The 12,504-nt window shown below is 40.1% G+C and overlaps 1 long non-coding RNA gene across 1 annotated transcript; it reads right to left on the minus strand.

Moving 5' to 3' along the window:
• Positions 1–9,403: 9,403 nt before the first annotated feature.
• LOC117461702 (uncharacterized) lies at positions 9,404–10,446 on the minus strand. The gene is made up of 3 exons (XR_004553741.2): positions 10,364–10,446; positions 9,635–9,759; positions 9,404–9,534 (listed from the first exon to the last, which is right to left on the minus strand). It is a non-coding gene; the product is annotated as an uncharacterized lncRNA (long non-coding RNA).
• Positions 10,447–12,504: the final 2,058 nt, after the last annotated feature.

Here is a 12,504-nt window from a genome sequence, read left to right on the forward strand (position 1 = left end):
GGCGCGCCTCCCCGGGGGGGGGGGCGCCAGAGAGCTTCAGGGGAGGCGCAGCGTGAGAAAAAAATAACGAGAAACAGTGAAATCTAGCTAGGCTAGTTCACTTGGCAACATGGATCGATTTTTAGTGAAGTTACCTAAAGTGAGAGCGGAGACAGCGTCTGGCAGAAAACGGAGGAAGTATGACCACGATTATTTGAAGCTAGGATTTCCATGGACCGGTCCTGGCAGGGGCGGACTGGCCATCTGTGTGTTCTGGAGAATCACAGAACGGCCGGTCGTCAGCAGGCCGTTGACAGCCGGCTCGGTTGGCTGACGGCCGGCACCGCCATTTATTTTAATTTGAATAATACTTGCTTTGATCAAAAGCAAGTACCGGTCAAGGCTGCAGCCAGAGGATGATCTGCGTTTATTCCTGTCTACATTGCATCCCCGCATGTTTAATGTTTTAAGGAGGGGACGCTACTCAGCCAATCAACTCGGTGCAGTCAGTCAGTCAGCACGATAGATTCAAACACAGAGACGAGACAAGAAGAGAGGAACAGCAGTGAGTCATCTCAAATGGCGTGCTCAAAAAAGAGAAAGGTAGACGTCAAAAACAGAGCATTTAATGACATCTTCTCTTCCTGGACCTCTTTCAAATGCAATTGAATACCCCTGCATTATAGCAACAACAACAACAATAATAATAATAATAATAATAATAGCAATAATAATTGGGAGGGGGGGGCGCGGCTGTTCTTATGTTCTCTGAGGGGAGGCTCGCCTTTCCACACTTTGAAAACCCCTGCTCTAAGAGATGGAAGTATGAGGACACACTCATAAAATAAAAAAAAACACTGCTGCAGCTCATGGGTTTATTCAGACATATCTTTGTGCACACACTCAACACAAACACTCACACACACACACACACTAATACACACGCAACAAAGGAAGAGGACTCACACAGAGTATAAAAGCTGACAGTTTGGAAATTGAGCCTTCGGCCTGATGGAGCCGCCAGGCAGCATCCAGAGCCCGATGACAGAAGAAGAGATTTAAACAAACCGGGTGAATATCGAGGCGAGCGGCGTATAGGCAGGGGAATACTACCGTTAAGATTTCATATAAACACATAGTTGTAAGAAGAACACCTTATATGTACTCTGCAGTGTTCCAGACATTAGTCTAGTCCATCACAAACAAAAGGGGGGGGAAAAACAATTGTAATGAAGGACTTCTGCCTGGGCATAATCAGACTGCACAATCCCTGAGGGGCAATTTAGGGAGATGGGAATTTGCTTTCCACCAAGATTGTCATCCTCTTTCGTCTCCTCTCGTTGCTTTATCTCCTCTGAGCGTGTGTGTGTGTGCGTGCGTGTGTGTGGATGAGGAAAGTGGGGGGGGGGGGGGTGGGTCTGGATTTGATCCCCGCTAAAAGGACTGTTTGTTTTACAGCTGACGACCGCGGAGTTTAATCTGGTGCTTAGCCCTCTGCTCCATCTCTCCTCTCCTTCATCTCCTTGCATCCTCTCTCTTCCCCCCTTCATCTCTCTTTCTCACTCACTCAATCGTATCATCCTCTCGCAGCAAGTCTCCCCCCCCTCCTCCTCCCCGTTAAGTCAGGTTTTTTTTTTTCTCATGATTTACATTTAGCTGGATCCATCAGGTTGTGTTATGCGTAAAATTAGGCGGTGTTACATCATGCAGTACAGTGGGTGCATGTGGGAGGATGGGAAGGTGTTCGAGGAATGGTTTCGGGGCCTGAAATCAGTCCATGTGTGTGTGTATCGGGGTCTGTAAATGTGTGTGTGTGTAGAGGACAATAGTGAGAGTGTATGTTAAACAGGATGATGGTGTTGCAGCAGATGAGGGTCATGCTCCGGGACTTACAGGTCAAATCCTGTTAGAAGTAAGAGGGATCGAGGCTTTGGCGAGGCGCTGGCTTTTTTTTTTTTTTTTACTGCTGCAATATTCAATGACGCTGTGCAAGAGGAGCTGTGTGTGTGTGTGTGTGTGTGTGTGTGTGTGTGTGTGTGTGTGTGTGTGTGTGTGTGTGTGTGTGTGTGAGAGAGACATTCACAAAGTGTGTGTGTGTCTCTGTGGAAAAGCTTGAAACAGATTTGATTGAGATGCGGAAGAAGTCATTAGATGTTTTATTTAAATACAAAATATAACTGAGTGTAGTGCTAGTGTTAAGCATCAGAATAAATTTAAGTGAAAATACTGATATTCACATTTTAGAATATTATTATTGGATAATAATGGATTCATAATGCGGGTGTATTTGGAAAATATATGGCTAATTTGTGGCTAAATGTACTTTATGACAACAAAACCTCATAATTTACAAGTTGATTTTGAATTGTTGAATTATCTGAACCCTAACAAACTTCTAGCTGTCGAAAAGTACAATATTCACCGCTTAAATCTAACTTTGAACTTAATGGCGGACAGATATATGCACCTACTTTTATAAATATGTTATAGTAAAAAGCCATTACACTTCATTAAAATATATTCCTCCCAAGCCGTTACTTCGTCTTGCTCAAGGATACAATGAAGGCTCATGCTAATTGACACAAATACTAATTTACTTTATTAATTATCAAATGAAATAAGAAGGGAACAGAAAGGGAGATTATGAGAGGCAATTCTGTATACCTTCATTTGAAGACTGTTTGTGTTGTGAGCAAATGTGTGGATTTAAATAGAAATGAAAACAGCTGAGATAAGTAGGCAGTATATAAAATGAGGGGGAGGTAATAAAGGAAAAAATTATCAACAAAATATGAAAAAAAAAAAAAATTGCAGCCATTTAGCCCTGCAGATGTTAGTCTTCATATTTTTGACACGTTCCTTAATGTGTTAATATCAAATTATCCCAGAATGTTGGCAGTAAAAAAACACACAGTATCCAAAATGTTAAGAGCTTTATCAAATGTGGATGATGAAAAATAATTGCATTTTAAACCCTGGCTTTGTTGTATTGCCGCATTTTCAAAGACTCAGGTCATGCTTTTAGAGAAGTAATTATCACATAAGAGCATTTTTCTCCTAATGATTGAGTTAGCTTACAGCAAGAGGTAATGTGCAGAAACCCTAAATATGGTGCGATGGAGACATTGGTTTTATTCTGTTCACGGTAGACTGAATGTAGACTCAAATAAGGAGATTTACAGCAAATAAGATTTCCTTTCTCCTTGCTGACTTCTGAGTCCCTCTTCAGTTGAGGTGTCCGTGAAGTGTCTCACAAGGGAATGTTGTCAAGATGGAAGAGAGTGGAAAAGTAGAGGGGGAACAGACGAAGATGTCCCCTAAGGAGGTAAAGCGGTATAATATCAAGCATTAAGTCAATAAAAGAGCCCTGAGACACTTTGAGTAGCAGTGTGTCCGTGTGAGAAGGAGGCTGACTGCTGTGTTGCTGAATGAAAGCACACTGCAAAGATGTACAATCTTCTTGCCAAGTATATTTGTCAAATTTCTAGTCAGAATATGTCTTTACAGTTGATATAAGACTTAATAACTTAAGTCTTGCTTTTAGACAAGGCATCTTAAGCATCGTTTTAAGTCAAAGTCTCTTAAAAACATCTTATTTTACATCAGAAAACGTTGAAGCATTTCTGTCTTTTTTTGTTACAAATTCCCCAATTCTGGTCAAATATAGTCCAAAATAAGTTTTCCCAGCTAAATACAAGATCTCATTTATCTAATTATCCCATCTTTACTTCGAGAAATCTTACCAAGCCATTTTGTACTTGTTCTATTGGCAGATTTGTTCACTTATTAAAAGTGAAAACACGTTGTTTTTATTATGCGTTTACTTGTTTTTGGAGCAACATTTATTCCAGTGCAGGCTTATGCCCTCTCACTTGAAACCAGAAGGTTATGGGACCAATTGTCTTCCTCACTTCCTAGCTTTTTTTGTAATGCTTTTTTCCCATCCACTTTCTGGTCTCTCAGCCTCCCTCCTCTCCAGGGAGCTGTGGTTTCTGAAAGGTTTCTCAATGTCCTTAATCCCTCCATCTCTTTGTGTCCAGGCAAAAAATATATCCGCATGAAACTCAAGAGGCCAAGTGGGGGCCATTTTATAGGAGTAGGGGGAAAACAAAGCTCCTTTAAAAAACTAATTTGGTTTCCTTTTGAAGCTTTAAATGTGTAAACGGGATCACTTAAGGTTCAGCAAAAAAAGACTGGTTTGATTTTCATTTTAAATGAGCATGTGACAGCTTAATCATAGGTTTCAGTAACAAACATTATTCTCAAAACTGGAAAATTGCAGGACAGCTTGACTAATTTGAAAATATGATTTGATAAGTTAAATCCACACATTTGTGTTAAATAATTGGTGGGCTGACCGGCAAGCTGCAATAAGCTGACAATACACACCACCAATTTGAGTCAGTTGATGATGAAATACACCTAGAGGCAAATCCCTTCCACTGTGATTGACGTTTATAAGTACATTCGTTAGTCTAAAAGCCTTAAATGAGTGGTACTGTTGTAGCTTGGTTGAAGCAATGGATATATGGTGGAAACAGTTAGATAAAAGTACGATGAAGGGTAGAAATAAGTAGCTAAACATAACCGATAGCTAATATGGTTGAATTACTTGGCGGTTATGGAACAATGTAAAAACACATGGATAAATCAACAACAACAAAAGTATTAGCTAAAAGTAATAAACAGTAAGTAAGTAAGTAAGTAAGTAAGTAAACAGATTAAACTGTTAGCTTGAATAACTGGGTAAATTATGAAATGGTTGGTTAGAAGTAAGATACATTGTTGAAACATGAACAAGATTACTTATATAAACAGTTGACATTTTAAGCTAAGGGTAATGGATAAATGGTTGAAAATGCTAGCTGAAAGTAACAGCTTAATGTAACTGATAAAGGGGTGAAAGCTAACAGTAGCCAGAGCTAAAAGCAATGAAAACATATACATGAAATAGTTAGCTAACTGCAACAGATACACACGGGAAACAGTTAGCTGAAAGCAACGAATAGGTGTTGGGAACACTGGGCTAAAGGTAATGGCTAAATGTGTTAGCATAGCAATGAATAAACAGTTGAAACAACAACCTTAAAAGTAGGCTACTTGATGGCCTACCTGCCTGTCAGTCTTCCATCGGGGCACACACTTATCTCGTGCCCTCATTGGTCATGTGCGCGTTCGTGTGTGTTGGACGAGGGGCTCTGTAAGGAAGTGGCAGATTTTCTCCGGTTGTGTATTTTCAAATTCTAGCGATCTCGAGCCGGTTTCTCAAACTTACCTACCCCACCTTTAAGGTGATGGATAAATGGTTAGAATTGTATCAGGGTGAACAGTTAGAACGAAAAACTGTAAAACTAAGGTCTAAGTTCTGCCACTCCAAGTGGTCGTAAAACGCTTGTACTATGCCAACACTTATGGCGCGTTTCCACTGCAGCGGGTCGCTCGCTTTAAGCGTGCCGAGCCATGCAGGACCAGTTTTTGGTTGCGTTTCCACTTGGCCTAGTTTTGGCCCGGGGTTACTTTTTCACCTTTTTCTGGCCCGACTAAATCGTGGTTCTAGGGCCAGGAACAACCAGGCTGAGTTGGGCTGAGTATGCTAAACTAGAGAGAGAATCGCTGGCAAGGGGGCTACAACTACAACAAGATGAACATATTTGACCGTGATTTAATTGTAGTACACGTTTCAAAATGATGCCGAAGTAACAACATACTGAAACCGGTTAGTAAAAACCATGAATTAATGCTTTGACAAGTCTGCAGACAGACGGCAGGCGAAAAACCTTTTAAAATGCGTGTTTTCTAAATGGAGTTTGGCTAAGCTAACGTTATATATGCTCCGACCGTCCACACTCACAACAACGGCCTATACAGACATAAATAAACCAGCGACTGTATTCGCCATGACACAGGCAGTCTGTGGTTTGTACTTATTTAACTTTAGTCTAGTTTCTGCACAGATATGAGGAGCTGTGAGTGCTAACAGCTAACGGCTGTGTTGTTTTTTTTGCGGCGCTCATTGAAGATGACGTCACGGCTCCGCCTACACTGCGTTACTATAGTAACTGCCCCAGTTCCTAAACTGTAATGGAAGCGCAGCATTAAAGTGCAATAGAGTCTGTCTGCAGACCGCAGCAAGGAGGCGTTTCCTATAGGGCGTTTCCTATAGGGGTGTTTTATCGAAAGCCTAAAGTGCCACTATTCGCCCGTTTAAAACGCGCGTTTTTCGTAAAAAACGCCCGTTTTTTACGCGTCAAAAACGCGCGTTTTTAACCAAAAAAACGCGCGTTTTTGACGCGTCTAAAACGCGCGTTTTTTTAATATGATAATGAGCCCCTCCTTCTGATTTCCATAGCCACTAAGTTTAAAGTGTCTTTAACCAATCAGTGAAGAGTAAAGCCAGACCAAAGCAATCTGTAGTTGAAAAGTTCTTGACATTTTTAGGCTTTGCTGTAAATTGTATATTATTCAGGGATGAAACTAATTTTCCTTTGAATATAATCAATAAATCAAACAATATAAAATATATATATAAAAAATACAATTGCCTTACCCTTTTCCTTAACCCTATGGAGTATAAGGATATTTTCTCGATATGTAGACGTCTCCTTAAATCACCTTTTAAATGTACTTATAACATGGCACCCCATATGTTACTTATCAAAATATTCAGGACACTCTCTGGTCTTGCTAGAGATGCAAGTCACTCACCTTAGAGCACTGTCTTATGAGATACTTAGCTGAAAATGAGAAATCCGATTTTTGGAAAACCTGAAAACCATAGGTGAAAACACATTTACTCATCTCATCTATTTTTTGGGGCGTTTTAGATTTGGTTTACAAAAGTAGTGAAATAATATGAATTACACTATAGGCCTATATAGATTAAATGAAATGTTATTCATGTGTAAAATAGTTCCATCCCTCTGCTTTCACCACAGAAAAGTTACATCAGGACTGATTCATCACTTCATATTCCACACCAAGGTTCATGTGATGTGTACAAATACAAATTGAGCATTAGAACTTTTTTTTTTTTCAACCAACAATTTATGTTAACATAAGAAACTGTAAAATCTCAATATTTACAATATCAGAACTTTTTCAACCAACTATTCATTATAAATGTAAAGACAGGGGGAGCAGTGTCATGGTCTTTGTCTGTCTTCAAGGACAGGGGGTCTGGCTGCTGTGTAGGTGATGGTGCATGGGCTGCTGGTGGCTGTGTCGGAGGGAGGTAGGTAGGTGTGATTGTCCCAGGTTGATGCTGGTGGCCATGTGGGAGGTACGTCTGCTAGGCGAGACTTCTTTGCTGGCTGGGTTGATCGTGATGGCTGTGGTGGAGGCCTTTGTACCGAGGTGTATCTTAATCTTGTGGCAGATGGAGGCCACTGTAGTGATGATGGTCCTCTGGTCCTTGGTGGTGAAGGCCCTTGAGCCACGGTAGATCCTGTCAGATGGAGGGAGTAAATACAGCAGCAAGCTTTGGGACGGCCTCCCCTCTCCGGCACAAACAGGAAGTGCCGTAACTGTATGTAACAACGGTTTCAAATCAGCATCTCTTTGACAAAAAGTTTAAATGAATAACTCAAATAAAACTCCAAACATCTTTCATTGTGTTTCAAAGCTCTTTTAGTTTTAAACCTGATGTTTATAAGCTTCTTAGTTTTTGCAACGGTCTGTAAATATACACAACTTTATAATAAAATGCACACATTTACCATTGTCTAGACTAAACACAGGTTTGATCTTAAGTTAAAAACATATGAGGTTATCATGAGGTTGTTAACATCGCAGTTTATCAGTGGATGTTTGCTGGAACTACTTGTAAACAGCTTGTTTCCTGAGGACACACACAGCGTGACTCCGGTCAGTTAGAGACCGGTCTCAAGTCAGCACCGCTGCAGGCTCGCTGTTTGAGGGCTTGAGAGCCCACTCCCCCTCCACACTCGTTGGTTTGGAACAGCCCTCAATATGGCGGACCCTCCGCGTGAACGTGCAAACGGAGGGGTAGGGGGCGGTTTGGGAATGGGCCGTTGTTAGTATTTGGTGCTAGCTCGGAGCTAACGGAGATTAGAAGTAGGGATGCCAGCGATTATTCGATTATTCGAATATTCGTTACAGTCTCCATAATCGAATATTATTTTTAAAAATCGATTTGATTTATATATATATATATATATATATATTTTTTTTTCTGGCTTAGTTTCAACCAAAAAAAAAAATATATATATATATATATATATATGCTAATAATAGTAATAGTATTAATAATTGTAAATGGCCATTGGTCACACCACCAGTTTGTTTTACTGTAAACTTGGAGGAAGCCTGCGTGCAGAGCAGACTGCTGCTGCAGCACGCTGCACACCGACCCCGCCCCCCTCTCCCTCACACCTGCGACTAAAGATGAACAAAGCGGCAGATAAAAAGAGTTCCTCCTCGTGGAACTACTTCGAACTTACAAGTCCAAAGGAAGTTAAATGCAAGCTCTGCGAAAAGACGTTGGTCTATCACAGCTCAACCTCAACAATGCGTTCGCATTTGAGTGCGAAGCACGCCAAAGAGGTTACAGAGAAAGACGCAGCAGCCGGCCATTACCAACTTCACTTCAAGGCCACGTCGTTGTGATGACATGCTTGTTTGTTGTTTGTACTGTTAAACATGTTACAGTAAAGAAAACAACGGCATTCCTTTTGTCTGAGGTTTTTTTTTTTTCTTCTCCCGCGCGGGGGGGGGGGGGGGTCGGATAATCGATTATTATTCGCCAGGGCTGCCGAATAATCGATTTTGATCATGGTCAGTTTCTGGCAACCCGAATTAGAAGCCGTTTCAACAATAAGGAGAGGGAGAGCTCTCTCCTGTGGGACTGAGAGAGATAACGTCAGCTCAGGGAGATTTGGTCATCATTTCCATCTATGTAATATTAGTTGTATATAAAATTAGTTAATAAATCATTCCACTGTGTGCAATAGGTCAGTACAAAATAAAAAACACAATTTGAAAGGGGAGTGATTAGTAAAATATGCATAAATAAAAAGAAAGAATGCAGACTCGGTAAGATAAAGATAGGAGAGAGGAGTTGATCAAATATGTGTTATTGCTTGTGAGCATATTCTAATGGATTTTGATGATTGAAATATATATACTAGTACCCCCCCTAGAGGATGTGAGGTCATCACAAATAAAACAGGTTCACATGGATAGGATACTAGATAAGTGTGCACACTGATTATATACACTACACATTTTTCTTGGATTTGTTAACACTATAGTCCCTAATATATTTGTAGAAAGGCAGGAAATGGAATTAAATTGAGAAAATGTTTCATTGCCCCCTGTTCTGTGTCCCCCCCCCCCACTTATCAAACCAAAGTTACACCTTTACACCCACACAATGCAAGTACACTATTACTGTAATATTTACCTATCTTCAAATGGATCCTTGTTGCTGTATTCTTCTTCTTCAGGAGAGTCGAAGCCTCCAGGTTCTGATGCTCCATCTCCACTGCTGCTAGTGTTACAAGTCCGCTGTGCAGAGCTGGTAATCAGATAATAAGCCTGTTGATCAGGAGAAAAGAATGAAGCAGAGGGAAAGTTGCTGCCGTCTGTGTGGTCGTTCTAGCCAGAATGTATTAAACAAATTAATAAATTCACTTACAAATTATATCTGTTTTCTCTATTTATCTAATCATTCTTTGTGTAACCGGTCTGGATTGACGCCACATGTATCTCTGCGTTGTGTCGAATGAAAACGACTTCCTTCGTGCCAACCAGGTTTATTATCTGTGCAAACAGAATATAATGACAGCAGGAAATGGCTTCACCAGCTTTCTACCTCAATACTTCGCCTCAGTGAGGCCTGACGCTAACTGAGAATGTAAACATACATTTAGCATATCAAAATAACCGTATGACATATTTGTCTCTAATCAAAAATGGACATAAATCCACATGCCATATTATGACTTTCATGAAGGATTAAAGCCTTTTTCATTTACAGTATATAATACAGCGATTACAGATAACACACCCTCCGGTTGACTGTAGTCACTTTAACATGGCTATGTTGTACAGGCACACCATTAGCATAGCATTAGCGCTTTAGCATTTAAATAATATGAACAATTATGACCTCAGACCAGCATTTCACATATTTATACAAACAGAATAAACTTTAAATGTAAGCCAGACTAGTGCACGGGAGTCATACACATGGTAACATGTTTCATTATTCAGGGGGCAACAGCCTGTGCTAAAGAAGCTAGCGGACGCCATTAGCCACACGCTAGTGGCGTAGCTCACAGAATGACATTAAACTACACATAAAACAGTTTTAAACACACTTCTTAGATCGAAATATAACATAATCGGTGTCCACACTACTAACCTGTTGAACAGGAGAAATTAATGAAGCAGAGGGAACGTTGCTGCCATGTGTCTGGTCGTTCCATGGATGTATAATCGTTGTTGTTCTTCTTCTTCTTCTTCTTCTTCTTCTTCTTCTTCTCTCGGTTTTTTGGGCGGATTGCAAACAACTTTAAGGTGCATACCGCCCCCTACTGTACAAGAGCGTGTATCAACATATCATCCTATCAGCACTTGTGGAATTATACCACTGTGTTTACGTTGTTTTAAATTCTTCCAATCAATCCTTTTTCACTCAAATACTTAAGAATGGCCTTCCTGGTAGCTCTTACCCCCTCACCTTCTGTTCCCAGTATCCCCATCAGGCTCCACTCCCTTCCTGCCTCTCTGACCCTGTCTCTTAGTTTTTCCCTCTCTGTTTTGTACATGTTGCAGTGTAATATGATATGTTCCACATTTTTTTTAAATCCACAGTTCCTATGACATAGAGTAACATTCAATGCTGTGTGATCCAGTCTGAGTCTAGCTATCATGATTTCCTAGATTAAGTTCTATGAGTAATTCTTCTCTGACAGTTGTTGTTGACTGTATACTTTTTTAAATGGATAATGAATCTGTGCATATCACCACCCTATCTGGTCTGACCTCTTCAACCCACTGTAATCCTATTATTACAGCCAGCATTTCTGTTGCACACTGAGTGATAATTGATCTGACGTTCTTCTTGAAATCAATATTTTAAAGTCTGGGATATATATACCAACTCCAACACACTCTTGTTCTTAGAACCATCTGTGTATATTTTGAGATAATTGTGATAATTATTGACTTAATTGCACCTATACACAACCGTATCGCTTTATATTGTAATCTATAAATATTTAGTAATGACGTTTTTGCTGCTGCTGCATATATTATACACCCGTAATCCAGAGTTGTCCTCATAATTGCCCTATAGATGTCAATTAGTGCCTGTTTGTCTGCCCCCCAGTCTCATCCAGCCACTGCTCTTAATAAGTTCAAAACTTTTTGGGATTTTGTTTCCAAATGTTTAATATGGGTTTTCCATGGTACATTTACTATCTAACCATAGCCCCAGATATTGAAATGCATTGACCTCATTCATCGGCTTTCCATATACTGTAAGCTTCTCAGTCTCCATCTTGCGTTTATTTGTAAATGTCATGAAGCAAGATGTGCTTGCTGACAGTTTGAAACCCCAGTTGTATGACCACTTCTGGAACATTTATTCCCCTTATCCATATGTCCCCGTCATCTACAACGCAGGTTTGATGCATCCGTCCAACTTAGTCAATATGTCATTTATCATAATGTTAAATAATATCACGCTGATTGAACTCCCTTGGGGAATACCATTTTCTATATTGAAGTCTTTCGAAACCTCTGCCCCTACTTGAACTCTGAATTTCCTGTCTGAGCCATCCTGTTACTGTCACTGTTACTGTCACCTGTCACTTAATTTGATGAGTAACCCATCCCTCCACATAGAGTCATAAGCCTTTTCAATGTCAAAATATACTATTGCCATAACCTCTTTCATTTTCAGTGTCTTCACACTGTATTCCCACCTCATTGATCACTCTAACCAAAGCATTGTGGATCTTCCTTTGCGAAAACCAGTCTGGAAATTACTCAGCAACCCTCTTTGTTCTAAGACATGGCTATATGTCATCTTCTCCATCCATTTACACAAGTGTGATGTTAATGCTATGTCTGTAGTTACTGAATACCTTGTTTTGTTCTTTAATAGCTCTGCTACATTCCTCATTCCACCACGGCACCACTTTCTTCCTACCCTCTGTTGTTCTTTTTGGTATAGTTTTATTTGCTGCTTCTTTAATGTGCATTGTGATTTGATTTGATTTGAGCACTCCTCTATACTTCCTTCTAATGCTAACAATTGTGCTGACTCCTTACAGAAAATTCTACATTTCTCCCAGTCTGCTTTACCAAAGCACCACCTGGAAAATATACTCACTTCCTATTTGTGTTGATGATAGAGAAAACTGGGTAATGATCTAACATAGCAACAGAGTAATTATGTCGTTGAAAATCTTAGGTCCAGCATCCAACAGTGAATATAAATATAAAATCTAAGTGTTAATGATTGTCAGTAGAGATGGGATGGCAGAAGGTGCTATA

This window comes from Pseudochaenichthys georgianus, chromosome 17 (genome assembly GCF_902827115.2).
Source record: "Pseudochaenichthys georgianus chromosome 17, fPseGeo1.2, whole genome shotgun sequence".
NCBI classification, from domain to species: Eukaryota; Metazoa; Chordata; class Actinopteri; order Perciformes; family Channichthyidae; genus Pseudochaenichthys; species Pseudochaenichthys georgianus.